The sequence below is a fragment of the Triticum urartu genome, chromosome 4 (genome assembly GCF_003073215.2).
Source record: "Triticum urartu cultivar G1812 chromosome 4, Tu2.1, whole genome shotgun sequence".
NCBI classification, from domain to species: domain Eukaryota; kingdom Viridiplantae; phylum Streptophyta; class Magnoliopsida; order Poales; family Poaceae; genus Triticum; species Triticum urartu.
In genome coordinates this window covers 274,642,136-274,659,838 of record NC_053025.1, presented here as the reverse complement: position 1 = coordinate 274,659,838, position 17,703 = coordinate 274,642,136, and positions in this window count along the sequence as shown.

Here is a 17,703-nt window from a genome sequence, read left to right as displayed (position 1 = left end):
CCCATAACACCCAACCGCGTAAGGAACACAAAATCAAGGAACATAACACCGGTATGACGGAAACTAGGGCGGCAAGAGTGGAACGAAATACCAGGCATAAGGCCGAGCCTTCCACCCTTTACCAAGTATATAGATGCATTAATTAAATAACAGATATTGTGATATCCCAACATAACCATGTTCCAACATGGAACAAACTTAATCTTCACCTGCAACTAGCAACGCTATAAGAAGGGCTGAGCAAAGCGGTAACATAACCAAACAATGGTTTGCTAGGAAAGGTGTGTTAGAGGCTTGAGATGGCAATATGGGAGGCATATTATTGCAAGTGGTAGGTATCGCAACATAGCAATGGAGCGAACAACTAGCAAGCAAAGATAGAAGTGATTTCGAGGGTATGGTCATCTTGCCTGAGATCCCGCAAGGAAGAAGAACAAGTCCATGAAGAAGACAAGCGAACGTAGTCGAACGAATCCTCACAAACGCGACGTTATCGAAACTAACCCAAAGAAGAAACACCGAAAAGAAGCAAAAAACATAGTAAACAACCACCACATAAGCATGGCATGATGCACAACCAAGTATGATGCATGTCCGGTTTAATGAGGCATGGCATGGCAAAGTGCACAAGCAAAACTACAAGTTAAGTGGAGCTCAATATGCAACGAGTTGCATATTGACGGAACACCACATGACTTATTTAGTTCTCTCTCGTTTAGGTACCCAACAATATTAAATGTTTTTAAACATGGCAACAGGTGAAGCATATGAAACTACCTATCTAGGCAAGTTTAAATGAGGCCGGAACAACAAGCAACAAGTCCGGAAAAATCCTCATGGGCAAATTATGGATTTGGTGCTGTTCTGCCCTAAACACAATTTTAGAGTTATTAAACATGCAAATTAAGGTCACCATGTTAAACTAGGCATTTTTCTTCCCCATTTACCTATAAAGTTTATTAGGTTTGGAGCTACGGTTATTTAGTTATGAAATAAAGCATTTTAACATGGCATAGGAGCAAATTTAACCAAACAGCATTTTAAACATTTCAAACATGGATGAAAGTTGCATATTATGAAACTTGATGAAATTCTAAGCAAGTTACAAATTTAAACCATTTTAAACCGATGCACGGTTAATGAGTTATTATATGTGTGAAGATGCTTGTCTTTTCTGCAAAACTGTAAACTACGGATAAATAACTAAATTCGCAAAGAGGAGAAAAAAGAACATGGGACCGAATCTGAGATCTGACCCAACTGCGGGAAAAAGAAAAAAAAGAAAGGCGCATGGGGGTGTCCTCACAATGGGCCACGGCCTAGTCGGTGGAGAGGCCAATCGCAGGTCGGGGGTGGCGTTGGGCCCGATCTGGAGGCCACGACGCGGTCAACACGAGCGGTCTCCTTGCTTGTTCGATCTGGGCAGGGGCGCGAGGATTGACTTGCGCAAGCGAGCTCCCGCGGGACTTCTGCCGAGGGTGGAGCTGCTCCCGCGAGGCATGAGGAGGGGAAGCAGAGGAGGCCACTGGCTCCTTGAGGTTTCGGGCATGCTTGGGGACTCCTTCCTCGAGCCGCTTCCTGGGAACAGGCGGCTGCACGCTCGAGCACGAGGAAGCAGGGAGGCGGTGGCAATTGGCTTGGGCGTGAATGATGCCCGGGATGGGGATGGCGCGGAGATGGCGGCAGACGGCCGGATCCGTGGGCGCGTCAAGAGTCTACAAGGGAGGCAGAGGTCGCGGGCGACCAAGTCAGCGCGCTGCTGTAGTTTCCTGAAGAAAGACAGAGAGGTGAGAGAAGGAGAGGAGGGCGAGGCGAAGGGAGAGGCAAGAGGCAGGAGGGGTCACCGGACCGCATGGGGCGGTGAGGAGAAGCTGCTTGCTTCGGCAGCGTGATCATGGTGGCTTCGGTCGCCGACGGGGACGAGCAGCTTGGGCTGGAGGAGCGAGGCAGGGAGGTGGCGGCGACTGGGTGTTGCTGTAATTGAGGAGAAGGTGGGCGGTTGCGCTGGCTGGCAGAAACGAGGGAATCGGGAGGTATCCCGAGGGAGAAAGTGGCGGTGCTGGTTGGGTGGAACTGGCAGGGGAGATGCGGTGGTAGCTGAACGAGGCAGAAGGTGGGTGCCGTGGTTGTCTCGATGTGGACTCCGAGGAGGATTTGGAGAGAGGGTGGCGGCGGATGAAGTGGATGGATGGGACATGAGGCCTAGAAACTAGGGTTGCCCACAATATATAGCAAGCCGGTTAGGTTTAGGGGTATTAGGTCCCTCCGATCATAATCGGACGGTCTGAAAAGAAAATGCTTTGAGAGTCCAAACAAATAATCGCAGATGTTTTAGGGATGTTAGGGGATGATCCGGACCCAACGGTGACGACTGCCCGGGTTGGGTCCAGGACAACTTTCGGACGCGCGCGCGAGGAGGTCCGCGGGCTGACAAGAGAGGTTAGATTAGACCTGGCGTTAGGTAGTGCAGAAGGCAATGGGCTGAGAAGAGAGAAGAGATAGAGGCCCAGCGACAGTTTCCGGAGACCGAAAACGTCCGACGTTGGACCGACTATATTGCCGCTATAGTTTAACGGTTGGGCTATCAAACGGAATCTGAATGCAATGAAACTTGGCAGGCGATATACTAACAACAAAACGACACCGCACGCCAACTTTCATCCCATTCCGGGAACATTATCCGGCCACTTATAAAAATAATATTTTGGACATGCCATGGGCGCGTGCGAGTGTGGTTGGGCTAAGAACGGACAATGGACGGAACTGGGGGAACCCGGACAAATGCAAGTTTTGAAAACATGATGCTGCAATGCACATGATGACATGGCAAGATGCGACACGCAAGCAAATGACAAGGAAAAACACGAATAACTGGAAGACACCTGGCACAACGGTCTCGGGGCGTCACACAAGGTCAGATTTGTCAACATGGCGAAGGGATTCACCTGCAATGTTGCAGCCCCAACGCAACATGAATCTCCTTAGGCTTAAGCATCTGCTCAGCCCGCTGAAGAACATGCCAGCACCGCTGATGAAAATCAGGCTGCTGGTGAAACTGCAAGTACCAGGGCTGATGAAGATATTCCAGCCACTGATGAAATTTCCAGGGCAACCAGTAGTGTTGCGCATGAAGAACAAGGTAGGCCAGCGGAAGCATCTCTCACTGCGCCTGAAGAAACTGAGCAAGTCAAGGCAACTGCATCAGTTGCGCTTGAGGAAAATGAACCAATTTGCTATGCTCCTCCTGCTCCTCCTGATAACCCAGTTGCTGCTGGTTGGGGCAATGCTCAATGGGGAGATGAGGAGGACAATAATCAGCCCCCACAGCCCGCTGTGCCAGAACAAGATCAACTCTCCATTGTCATTGATCAACCAGAAGAATCTAAGTCTGTTGAGCAGCCTCTGCAGGTCGTTCAACCACAGCATCCACCATTGTTTGATCTGGTTTCCCTAGTTCATGTTCAGCCTGCAGTTGTGGCGGAAAATCCATTGGCTATTTTGCCCTATCAGCCACCTGTAATTCAGCACCATCAGATCTTCATTGGGATGGCTCGGATTGTGGCTGGACCAACTCTTCCGCCTGAAATGCTTTGGAAGCGCTCGTTTGAGAATTTGATGTTTGACTTTTCAGTGAAGGAGGTGCCCAGGTCCATTTTCTTCAAGCACTTCGGGACTGTCACCTACTCCAAGCGTAAATGGTCGATTGCATTTGATGACTCTCAGAGGATGTCCATGCTGGTCCCAAGTTTGCCCAGTACTCTGCCTAGCAATATTGCAACTGTCACTAGGCACCCAGTTGCTCGATCCTTGTTTGGTAGTTCTTCTGTCTCAAGTGATGGGCACTCTGGCGATGTGAGTTCTGATGGGATGTTGATTTCTGATGCTGTGGATTCTGGGGCTGTGGGGCTTTCTGGCCAGGAGGAGGTTTCCTCTCCTGTGGTTTTTGCTACGGAGTCCAACACTCGCCAGAAAAACCAGCGTGGTAGGCGGAAGATATCTGCTCCCTTGGTGGACACTTCAGTTAGAAGATGTACGAGGAGTGCGGCAAAGTTGGATGGTTTCAAACCTGTGGTTTTTGAGCAACTTTCACTTCAGCCTGCTAAAAGACGTCCTAGGTCCAAGCCCATGGAAGAGAAGGCCCGGCCCAATCCGAAAGCTGCTGCTGGCATGGACAACAACACTGAAGATGTGGGCAACAACAAGTCTGAAGATGTCCCTCCGCCGACGCCGCTCAGGGTGCTGCAGGCAATTGGAGTAGAGCTGGAAATTGATTCCAACCTGCTGTCTCAGGAGAAGCTTATGGCTAATACTAAGGACGACTCCTCCTCTGGCAGTGCTTAAATGTTAAAGTTCAATGTTTTGTCTAGGTGTAGCGAGCCTGTCAAATTTGTTGTCTGTTATATCCTCTCTGAACTTAGGCACTATGGTTTAGACTTGGCACTTCTGGTTTTCTATGGCCTGGGTTGTGTGGCACTAGGTGTCACACTGTTTTTGCTATGTTCTTATATATTACTCTATGAATCAAAGGTCAATGCGTAGCTGGAAGGTTCTTTGTTGGAATGTCCGTGGGTTGAATTCTGAAACAAGGAAGCGTGCGGTTAGGCAGAAAGTATCTGAATGTCAATGTGCGGTTGTGTGCCTGCAGGAAACTAAGCTCTCTGAGTGCCCTCAAAATTTAATTAAAAGCATTTTTCCTGTGGGTTTTGATCAGTTTATTGAATCTCCTTCAAGGGGAGCTTCTGGTGGCATTTTAACTGTGTGGCGATCAGATGTTTTTTCAGGGACCTTAATTGAAGTTAAACCTTATGGGGTTGTGATTAGTTTCAAGTTTGTGCATAATGATGACATATGGTACCTAGTCAATGTTTATGGACCCTGTCAGGGTGTCTTACGGGATGAATTTGTCAGTTGGCTTTATAATTTAAAGGTTCAACCTGAACAGAATTGGCTGTTGTTGGGAGATTTTAACTTCATTAGATCTCTAGACAATAGAAATCTTCCTGGTGGAGATGTCAATGATATTTTTATTTTCAATGAGATCATAGGTCACTTGGGACTGCTTGAATTACCTCTAAAAGGAAGAAGGTTCACTTGGTCTAATATGCAGGATTTCCCTCTTCTTGAACAGTTGGATTGGTTTTTTACCTCTGCCAGCTGGATTGACCAATACCCAAATACTCAAGACACGCCTCTTGCCAAAACTGCGTCAGATCATATTCCATGTGTGGTTTCTATATGCACAAACATCCCAAAGGCTCACATATTCAGATTTGAAAATTATTGGGTCCACCAACCTGGTTTCATGGAGTGTGTTCAAGAGGTTTGGCAAAAACATTCTCATAAAACACACATATCAGCAATTATGATGGAAAAACTAAAAGCTTTGAGGTTTGCTCTTAAGAAATGGCAGAAGGGTTTGTCACATATTAAAATTCTGATTGAGAAGTGTAACTGGGTGATTTTTTGGTTAGATGATTTGGAGGACTCCAGGCCTTTGTTCTTATCTGAATCCAATTTCAGAAAACTGGTGAAGATGCACCATGAACATCTTCTTCATTTGCAATTTCTATACTGGAAGAAGAGGTACACCATTAGGTATATCAAAGTGGGGGAAGAAAATTCCAAATTCTTCCAAGCCATGGCAACTGAGAGATATAGAAAAAATTCAATTGCCACCTTACAGTTGTCTGATGGAACAGTTTCTTCAGACCATGACATAATTGCTAAGGAATTTCTAGAGAGTTTTAAGGGCAGAATGGGAACTGTGAAACCAATCTTTCTGGGCAATGACATCCTTTCTATCATCCCTAGGGTGCAGGGGCTAGATGTCCTCACTAGGCCTTTTGAGGTCAAGGAAATTGAGCAGGTGATCAGGGAATTGCCCACTGACAAGGCTCCTGGACCAGATGGATTTAATGGTCTTTTTATGAAAAAGTGTTGGCCAATCATTTCAGGAGATTTCATTGCACTGGTCAATGAGTTCCATGCTGGAACTGCTCAGCTTGAAAATCTCAGTGAGGCCTTCATAACTCTGATCCCCAAAAAGTTGTCACCTGAAACTGCTGGAGATTTTAGGCCAATTTCTTTGACAAGTGTGGGGTTGAAATTCCTCACTAAGCTTGCAGCCAATAGGTTCCAAGATGAAATAACCAAATGTGTGCATAAGAATCAATATGGCTTTATCAAGTCAAGAACCATTCAGGATTGTATAGCATGGACTTTTGAGTACATTCACCAGTGCAATCAGTCAAAACAGCCAATAATGTTACTCAAACTTGACTTTGAAAAAGCCTTTGATTCTATTTAGCATGAGGCAATTATAAAGATCTTGGTGGCAAAGGGTTTTGGTAATAAATGGATATCCTGGATACACCAATTGTTGTCCTCAGCAACCTCCTCAATATTACTTAATGGGGTACCAGGAAATCATTTCAAGTGCAAGTGTGGGGTAAAGCAAGGTGATCCCATTTCACCTCTGTTGTTTGTGATTGCTGCTGATCTATTGCAGACTATGATTAATGATCATCTCATGAAAGGACTTCTCTCTTTGCCCCTACTAACTTATGATCCTGATTACCGAGTGGTCCAATATGCTGATGACACACTTGTGTTTGTGAATGCTGATTCTTCTTAGTTGGAGGTGCTTAAGTCTATTCTAAAGTCCTTCTCCATGGCAACTGGACTGCAGATTAATTATCACAAATCATCAATGTACCCAGTCAATATGGATGCCACTTCTGCCAATGTTCTTGCTGCACAGTTTGGGTGCCAACTGGGGGCTATGCCATTGACATATTTGGGTCTGCCAGTGGGCACAACTAGGCCCAAAATTGTTGATCTACTTCCACTAGTTGACTATATGGAAAGAAGGTTAACTGCTAGCTCATAGTTTCTGCCCCAAGGTAGTAGGCTGCAGTTGGTAAACTCTGTTATCTCTTCATTTCCAATCTTTTTTCCTTTGTAGTTTATCAATACCACAAGGGATTTTAAAGCAACTAGAAAGAATACAGAGACAATGTCTATGGAGAAAGTATGGTCAGGAGAAGGGGAATTCTCTGGCTGCTTGGCCCTTGGTCTGCAGGCCCAAACTTAAGGGTGGGCTTGGCATACTCAAACTGGGCCTACAAAATGAAGCTTTGTTAATGAAATTCCTGAATAAGTTCTATAACAAAGTAGAGGTGCCATGGGTTCATTTGATCTGGGTAGTTACTATTATCAGAGAGTTCCTCATGACACTGCTTTGTGTGGCTCCTTTTGGTGGAGAGACATCTACAAGCTAATGGATAAATTCAGGGCTGTTTCTTCTGTATCTGTGGGAAGAGGGGACTCTTTGCTATTCTGGTCTGATTCTTGGGAAATTGATAACTCATGCATACCACTCCAAGACAGATTCCCCAGACTTTTTTCCTTCTGCTTGCAAAAGAATTTCTCTGTTATGGAAGTGCTGCAGACCAGTGAGTTTCAGAGCATGTTCTCCTTGCCACTATCTGAATTGGCCTATATGGAGTTTAATCAACTGTCTGGAATTATGGCTGAGATTTCCTTCGATGTTGCTGCTAATGATTCCTGGCAATGGAAACATGGGAAGAAAGTTGGGTTTACAGTAAAGAAATACTATAACTTTGTTCATGAGCCAATGCCTGTCAACCCTCTTCTCTGTTGGATATGGAAATCCTGCTGTACTATGACAATTAAAATGTTTGCCTGGCTTGTCATTATGGACAGAGTAAACACCAAAGATATGATTCAACGCAGGAAGTGGAAGATCAATGATGGGCCTGAGTGTGTACTTTGTCACACAGGAGCACTTGAAGACAGGAATCATTTATTCTTCCAGTGCAACTTCAGCATGAGAGTATGGAACTATCTACAAATTTCATGGCTCAATAGTCAAGATATGGTGCAGATTGCACACCATGCTAGGAAGGATTTCAATAAGCCTTTCTTCTCTGAAGTGGTCTTCCTCACTTGGTGGAATATTTGGAAAGTTAGGAATGACAAAGTCTTCAGGTATCTCAGACCTACCTTTAGGCAGTGGAGGAATGGCTTTGTCCAAGACATCTCTCTCTTGGCTCACAGAATCAAGTCAAGACACAAGGATGCTTTGATCAGATGGATTGATTTCCTACCTCCTTGAGGGGCCCTGCATTTGTAATCTTTATAGTTAGACTTTTCTTTTCTGTTTAGACTAGTTTGTACAGTTTTCCTTTTCTTTCCTTTCCTGCCCAGTTCCTTTTCTTAAGGAACTCATTGATGTTCTTCCTGTCTTTTTTTAATAAATTGCTGTGGGGTGTAAACCCTGCAGTCTTCAAGGTAAAAAAAAAACCAACTACAAACATCAACCTTCCTTCTGCATCAGAAGTGAAGAAAACCAAGGCTGCGGAATGAGCTGCAGTGAAGAAAAGGAAAGCATCTGTTTCCTCAGAGTCTTCTTCTCCCAAGAAGGCGAAGATTTTCACAAGCTCGTTTGAGAATCCCATTGATGCTATTCCTGTCTCAAGCATGCCATCAAAGGAGATTGTTCCCTTTGGTGAGGATTATGAGATCCAAAGCCGATCAGATGAAGAAGATCCTTCTGCTGCTTCATCAAAGCAATTGCATGAAGAAATTGAGGTGGACAACATCATGTTCACTCCTCTGGTATCATCGCCTATGCCTCACTTCACAGCTGAAGAGGCAGGCGTTGAGGACATTAATGCTGAAGAAGATGTGGATATTGGGTGCACTACTCTAGTGCTGATTGATGACTATTGGGAAAGTCATCACCCCAATTCACCCATGTTCACCCCACTTCAATAGATTCTTCAGTCCCTAGTTCAGACTGAAGAAGTACAGATGGGCTCTGATGAACCTCAAGCTTCACTGATCACCATTCATGTATAAATTCCAGCCACTAGTGCTGATGCTCATGCTCCTGAAGAAGTGGAGACCCAGGCTGCCACTAAAAATGTTGGTTTTGAAATTCCTCAGCCTACGGCTCCTGAGATTGTGATTCCTGAGGCTGTGAAGACATTGACTGATACTCCTCAGCCCAAGCCGAAGAATCCCTCCTCAAAGAAGCAGAAGTTCAAAGCTGATGACTTCTTTCATGAGCATGTATTCTTTACTGACTACACCCCATATGACTCCGCTCATCTTCGAAGGAAGCATTTCTAGACAGCAAGTCAGATGAACTTCTATTCTTCTCTGCTCTTTGACAAAGACAAGATCTTTGGCCATGAGCATATTCCTCATGTTTACATGGAGTCGCTGCCTTGTTTCACCCCCGTCCTTAGTGTTCTTCATGACGCTGGGCTGCTCAATTTTTGCACTGGCATCGTTGACTGGAATGAAGAGCTAATTCTTCAGTTCTATGCTACATTACACATCACTGGCAACGCTGAAGATGTGAATTCATGGGTGCTGGACTGGATGATAGAGAACACGCACTATAAAGCACCAGCCTCTGAATTGCTTCATGCCCTGCCTGTCAGTCCTACCCCTGAAGGTGTGCATCTCATCTACCATGAACCTGAGCTACCTGATCATTATATGCAAGTGCTGATGAAGCCGCTGAAGCCTGGTCAAGCCCCCAGAACCAAATTCCTCGTGATGGAATTACTCTATGTGACAAGAACCATATACATGATTCTGACCAAGACTCCGAGTCCTATCAAAGGCCACGATTCTAATGAAGAAGAAGTTGTTGGCATCATGAAGAATTTGCTATTCAACATCATCCATGGAGTTCCTGACAACTACCATGATTTCTTCATGAGGACTCTGGCAAATGTTGCACTATCAGCTTTTGAGTTGAAGCCTTATGCTCCTTGGATTATGAGATTCCTCAAATCAAGGTCTTCAATCAATTACAGGGCTGACTTTCAAAACCATATCAGCTACTTGCTGCCCATTGAAGTCTTTAAACGACCTATTTCCTCATCTGATGAGAAGGGCAAGTCTGCGTTCGTCCATTGGATGGAAAGTTTTACAAAGCTGCATCCTACTCCACCAATGATGACTCTGCCACTCATGACTCTGCTCCAAATGCTTCAAAGCAAAATCCTCAAGGTACAGCTCCAAGGGTGATGACTGATCGTGAGCTTCTCCACAGTTTTCATCAAAAGGTCAATCGCAACCATAAATGGGTAAAGCGTTAGTTTGGTTCAATTCTTCAGAACATGACCATCACCCAGAATTCAGTGAAGAAGAACCATTAGTACCTCCATGAAGTTTTTGATCGCACCTGGGCCATTCTATCTCATCTCTACGGTGAAGAAGATCTTAAACAGATGGGCTTCAAGCAGGACTTTGACTGGTCTCAGCCACCTTCGAAGAAATTCAAGAAGGTCAAAGTTCCTCACTTGGCGGCTAGCTCTTATTCTTCATCGCTCGAGACTGATGAGTATTAAGACTTGGATGACACTGCGGTAGGCCCTACTTCAACGGACGACCCCAACAACGCTGGCGCTCCTCCATCAACTTCGTGATGATATTCTTCATGGTCGTTAGTCCTCATTTTTCATCTGTTTTGGTCATTCGATGACAAAGGGGGAGAAATTTGAGTTAGCCTTCAAGAGGGTCTATCTATATGGGCATTTTTTTGCTAAGTTAGAACTCTCGTTCTTCTGAAAACTTTGTTGGATTGAGTTGTAATCTTAAACTCGATGGTGGTCTGATACTTCTGCTATGTTCTTCTGCATGCTATTTCCTCATATATGTTAATGCACACATGCTGAATTACACCAGTCACCATATTTCATCATGCATTTCAAATTCTTCATATCATATGTTAAATGCGTGTATGAATTACAAGATATAGGGGGAGATCTCCATGATTCTACTCTTCAATGTGCATTGCTCCTCAAAAGCAAATTCCTCACATATGCACATCTACAAGGGCAGTTCTTCTATATCTTGCAATCAAGTTCCTCAATATCAGTATTTACACTTCATATGTTTATCCCCATTGAGAACTTAACCTATATTTTCATCAATCACAAAAAAGGGGAAGATTATAAGTGCATCTAGTGCCCCTTATTGATTTTGGTGTATTGAAGACTTATAGGTTAAGGGACTAATGCGTTTCTGAGTGTATACAGGTCTATAAGTCTGAGGAGTTCGATATTTTTAGAGAAAGTCGACCCCTAAAAAGGAATGTCTTCAACTGAAGACTTTGGCTTTCTGAAGACTTTGAAAGTGAAGAAATTGGTGTAATCCTGAAGACTTGATATTCATTCGAGGAATATGAAGCTCGAAGAATTTGCTTTCATAGTTTCGTTTTTCTGTTTCTTGTGTCATAGGAAACATTGTACTGTTAAAGGGGGTCGAGGTAAAACTAAGGAAAACTTTCCAAGCGATTCTCATCTCAAAATCCTACACCTAAAAATCCTTTCGAGTGAAGCAATTCGAAATCTCATACAGTTCAGTCGATTTCTTTAGTGACAGAGACAAAGATCTTCTGGTCTCTAAGGAATTTGTTCTGACAGGGAGTTAGGAATTCGCCAGTGCGGATTGCCTACAAGTGAGGAACATGATAGCCCTAAGGAATTTGAGAGCTCAAATTTCAGACCGTTGCTGTGCTATGCGCCAGTGATAACCCACAAGTATAGGGGTTCGCAACAGTTTTCGAGGGTAAAGTATTCAACCCAAATTTATTGATTCGACACAAGGGGAGCCAAAGAATATTCTCAAGTATTAGCAGTTGAGTTGTCGATTCAACCACACCTGAAAGACTTAATATCTACAGCAAAGTATTTAGTAGCAAAGTAGTATGGAAGTAACGGTAACGGTGGCAAAAGTAATAGTAGTAGTTTTTGTAGTAATCGTAATAGTGGCAACGGAAAAGTAACTAAGCTAAGATCAATATGTGTAAAGCTCGTAGGCAATGGACCAATGATAGATAATTATGTCGGATGAGATTCCTCATGCAACAATTATAACATAGGGTGACACAGAACTAGCTCCAGTTCATCAATATAATGTAGGCATGTATTCCGAATATAGTCATACGTGCTTATGGAAAAGAACTTGCATGACATCTTTTGTCCTACCCTCCTGTGGCAGTGGGGTCCTATTGGAAACTAAGGGATATTAAGGCCTCCTTTTAGTAGATTACCGGACCAAAGCATTAACACTTAGTGAATACATGAACTCCTCAAACTACGGTCATCACCGGGAGTGGTCCCGATTATTGTCACTTCGGGGTTACCGGATCATAACACATAGTAGGTGACTATTGACTTGCAAGATAGGATCAAGAACTCACATATATTCATGAAAACATAATAGGTTTAGATCTGAAATCATGGCACTCGGGCCCTAGTGACAAGAATTAAGCATAAGAAAGTCATAGCAACATCAATCTTAGAACATAATGGATACTAGGGATAAAACCCTAACAAAACTAACTCGATTACATGGTAAATCTCATCCAACCCATCACCGTCCAGCAAGCCTATGATGAAATTACTCAAGCATGGCGGTGAGCACAATGAAATTGGTGATGGAGGAAGGTTGATGATGACGACGGCGACGGATTCCCCTCTCCGGAGCCCCGAGCGGACTCCAGATTAGCCCTCCCGAGGAAGATTAGGGCTTGGCGGCGGCTCTGTATTGTAAAACATGATGAATCCTTCTCTTTTATTTTTTTCTCCCCGAACGTGAATACATTGAGTTGGAGTTGAGGTCGGTGGAGTCTCAGGGGGGCCACAAGGCAGGGGACGCGCCCCGGGGGGGTGCCTTGCACCCTCGTGGACAGGGTGTGGGATCCGTGATGTTGATTCTTTCACCAGCATTTTTTATTAATTCCAAAACGCTTCTCCATGGATTTTCAGGTCATTCCGAGAACTTTTATTTCTGAACAAAAATAACACAATGACAATTCTGCTGAAAACAGCGTCAGTCCGGGTTAGTTCCATTCAAATCATGAAAGTTAGAGTCCAAAACAAGGGTTAAAGTGTTTGGAAAAGTAGATACGTTGGACACGTATCAACTCCCACAAGCTTAAACCTTTGCTTGTCCTCAAGCAATTCAGTTAACAAAATGAAAGTGATAAAGAAAAACTTTTACAAACTCTGTTTGATCTTGTTGTTGCAAATATGTAAAGCCAGCATTCAAGTTTTCAGCAAAGATTATGAACTAACCATATCCACAATAACATTTAGGTCTCATGTTTACTCATACCAATGGCATAATCAACTAGCGAGCAATAATAATAAATCTCGGATGACAACACTTTCTCAAAACAATCATAACACGATATAACAAGATAGTATCTCGCTAGCCCTTTCTGAGACCACAAAACATACACGCAGAGCACCCCTGAAGATCAAGGGCTGACTAAACATTGTAGTTCATGGTAAAAGAGATCCAGTCACAGTCATACTCAATGTAAATTAATAGCAATGCATGCGAATGACAGCAGCGCTCTCCAACTGGTGCTTTTTAATAAGAGGATGATGACTCAACATAAAAGTAAATAGATAGGCCCTTCACAAAGGGAAGCAGGGCTTTACAGAGGTGCCAGAGCTCGAATTTTGAAACGGAGATAAATAATATTTTGAGTGGTATACTTTCATTGTCAACATAACAACCAAGAGATCTCGATATCTTCCATGCTACACACATTATAGGCGGTTCCCAAATAGAATGGTAAAGTTTATAATCCCCCACCACCAACAAACATCAATCCATGGCTTGTCCAAAACAACGGGTGCCTCCAACTAACAACAATCCTGGGGGAGTTTTGTTTGCAATTATTTTGATGTGAGCATGGGACTGGGCATTCCGGTTACCAGCCATTTTCTCGTGAGTGATGAGCGGAGTCCACTCATCGTGAGAATAACCCACCTAGCATGGAAGATATAGACCACCCTAGTTGATACATGAGCTACTCGAGCATACAAAACATAATATCATTTGAAGGTTTAGAGTTTGGCACATACAAATTACCTGGAACGGCAGGTAGATAGCACATATAGGAAGGTATTGTGGACTCATAAGGAATAACTTTGGGTTTTATGGAAATGGATGCATAAGTAGTATTCCCGCTTAGTACAAGTGAAGGCAATAAAGAGACTAGGAAGCGACCAACTAGAGAGCGACAATAGTCATGCACATGCATTAAGATTAATCAACAATGAGTGCAAGCATGAGTAGGATATAAATCACCATGAACATAAGTATCATGGAGGCTATGTCGATTTTGTTTCAACTACATGCGTGAACATGTGCCAAGTCAAGCCACTCGAATCGTTCAAAGGAGGATACCACCCTATCATACCACATCACAACCATTTTAATGGCATGTTGGCATGCAAGGTAAACTATTATAAACTCCTAGCTAATTAAGCATGGCATGGGCAACTATAATCTCTAATTGTCATTGCAAACATGTTTCATTCATAATAGGCTGAATTAGGAATGATGAACTAATCATATTTACAAAAACAGGATAGGTCGAGTTCATACCAGCTTCTCTCATCTCAATCAGTCCATCATATTTCGTCATTATTGCCTTTCACTTGCATGACCGAACGGTGTGGATAATAATAATAGTGCACGTGCATTGGAGTAAGCTGGAATCTGCAAGCATTTAATACAACGGAGCAGACAAGGTAATATGGGCTCTTGGTTAAATCAACAATCATGCATATGAGAGCCACTCACCATTTTCATCGTGGTCTTCTCCTCTCGACCACCAAAGGATAAGAAAAGAAAGAAACTATTTACATGAGAAAGCTCCCAACAAGCAAAAGAAGAACAAGAGATCTTTTGGGTTTTCTTTTAGTTACAGCTACTACAAGCATGGAAAGTAAACTAGCTAAAAGTTACAACTGATTTTTTTTGTTTTTCTTAAGGTTTTTCAAACACACAGGAAGAAGGATTAGAAAAGAAAATAAACTAGCATGGATAGTACAATGAAAAAGTATGAGCACCGACAACTGGCATGAGTGTGTGAACATGAATGTAATGTTGGTGAGAAATACGTACTCCCCCAAGCTTAGGATTTTGGCCTAAGTTGGTCTATCCTCACGGATAGAAGCTACTTCCTCCTGTGTACTGAGGATGGTCCTCAGGGTGCCACTGATTGGCGATCTCCTCCAGATCCCACTGATAAACAGACTATCGATAAGGGTCAAGTGGTGGCTCGGTCTCAGCCTCTGGGACTTGTGTCAGCCTCCAGTATGCATAAATGGCCTCTAGCAAGATGAGGTACATGCCTAAAAGTATGTTAATCAAAGAGGGTGCAGGCAAGGTAATAATCTCACAGTGAGTTTTATCAAATATTAAATTATACTTAAGCATCTTCTTCTTATTTTTAACAATGAAATCATGTGCTACCATACTGTTATAATCTAGAAAATATGTGGCAGCAACTTTTCCTCTTTCTCATAAAGCCTAATAGATATCTCAAAGTGTTCAGCAAGGTGTGAAGCAAAGATGCCTCCGAAGATGGGGCCCTTTGTATGGTTCAGATTTAATCATTTAGCAACAATAGCTGAAAGTTGTATCACGAAACAAAGCATGGCGCAATATGACAATATCAGGAGCACTAAGATTTCCACTGTTCCTGCGACCAATTGATCATCTACTAACAAATATCGCACTAAGATTTATACTGGTAATTCTTGCATTGGAAACTTTCCTACTTTCTCCTACAACAATTCTATCAATAAACCCATCCACAACACTACGATGTGGTTCCTCGATGCTGCCCTCAAAGGGTATCTTGCAGACCTGACAAAAATCATGTAGTGACATCTCCTTTACGTCATCATATAAGTGAAACTCCACTGAAGGTGGTGATTTCTTAGCATGGAAATAAAAAATTTGCATGAAAATATTAGTGAGTAGGAGATACTGTTCGCGCTGGTCGTGGAGGAAGTCGTTGAGGCCTGCATTCTCAGCCAAATAATAAAAGTCATTGTAAATTCTGGCGGTTCTCAAGAACTCATCACAAGGCCATTCGCACGGCCGAACCTCTGCAGTGCGAGGAATATTGTATTTGGGCTTTTTATTCTCCTCATTCTCCTTATCCTTTGAGCTTCAGCTCGAAGAGCCCCTCAATAATCTCTTCAACATTTTCTTTCTTTGAAAAGTTTCTGAAATTTTTAGTGACTCAAAATAAAAGTGAACCAAACTCAACAAAATTGATAGCAAATACTCCCACAAGTGCCTAGAGGCTATATCATGCATTAAAACTACTTTGGACAATATAAATTTGACATGCAAGCTCAAGAACAGGGTCACCTTAGTAGCAAAAATTGCAATAAACAAAGCACTAAAACAAAAACTAATTGGACTATTGGAGGAGTCACATACAAAAGAACAATCTCCCCAAACAGTTTCGTAAATGGAGCTTTGAGCAACGAGATCGAAAATGGCAGCAAGATGAGCTAGAACACGGGTTTGAGCTGTGGGAGGAATTTTTATAGAGGAAGACGAAGTGAGTGGGTGCTGGAATAAGTGGAGCGGGGCCACGTGGTGTCCACGAGGTAGGGGTGCGCGCCCTAGGGGGGCGCCCTGAACCCTCGTGGCCAAATGGTGGGCCCCCTGATGTGTTCTCAGTGCTAGTAATTCTTAAATATTCTACAAAAAATCATATATCATCTTTAGGACATTTGGAGAACTTCTATTTTCGGGGTATTTTTATTGTAAGGATAATTCAGAAAACAGACAGAAAATATTATTTTTTCTTTATTTAATCTACATAACAAAAAGTAAAAGGAGGGTATAGAGAGTTGTGCTTTCTAACTTCATCCATCTCATGCTCATAAAAAGGAATCCACTAACAAGGTTGATCAAGTCTTGTTAACAAACTCTTTCCGAATAACATGAAACCGAAGAATTTTCGAATAACACTAGGTTACCTCAATGGGGATATGCATGTCCCCAACAATAAGAATATCATATTTCTTCTTGACAGTAGGAAGAGGGAATTCAAAACCTCCAATGGTTATCATTGAAAATTTTCCAATAGAATTGTTACTGTGGACTTGAGGCTGTTTCCTCGGAAAGTGTACCGTATGCTCCTTACCATTAACATGAAAAGTGACATTGCCTTTGTTGCAATCAATAACAAGCCATGCAGTATTCAAAAAGGGTCTACCAAAGATAATTGACATACTATTGTCCTCGGGAATATCAAGAATAACAAAGTCCGTTAAAATAGGAACATTTGCAACCACAACAGGCACATCCTCACAAATACCGACAGGTATAGCAGTTGATTATCGGCCATTTGCAAATATATTTCAGTAGGTGTCAACTTATTCCAATCAAGTCTACGATACAAAGAGAGAGGCATAACACTAACACTGGCTCCAAGATCACATAAAGCAGTTTTAACATAGTTTCTTTTAATGGAGCATGGTATAGTTGGTACTCCTGGATCTCCTAGTTTCTTAGGTATTCCACCTTTAAAAGTATAATTGGCAAGCATGGTGGAAATTTCAGCTTTCGGTATCTTTCTTTTATTTGTAACAATATCTTTCATATACTTAGCATAAGGATTCATTTTAAGCATACCAGTCAAACGCATACGCAAAAGATAGGTCTAATCATGTCAACAAAGCGCTCAAAACCCTCATCATCCTTTTTCTTGGATGGTTTAGGAGGAAAAGGCATGGGTTTCCGAACCCATGGTTTTCTTTCTTTACCGTGCTTCCTAGCAACAAAGTCTCTTATCATAACGTTGATTCTTTGATTGTGGGTTATCAA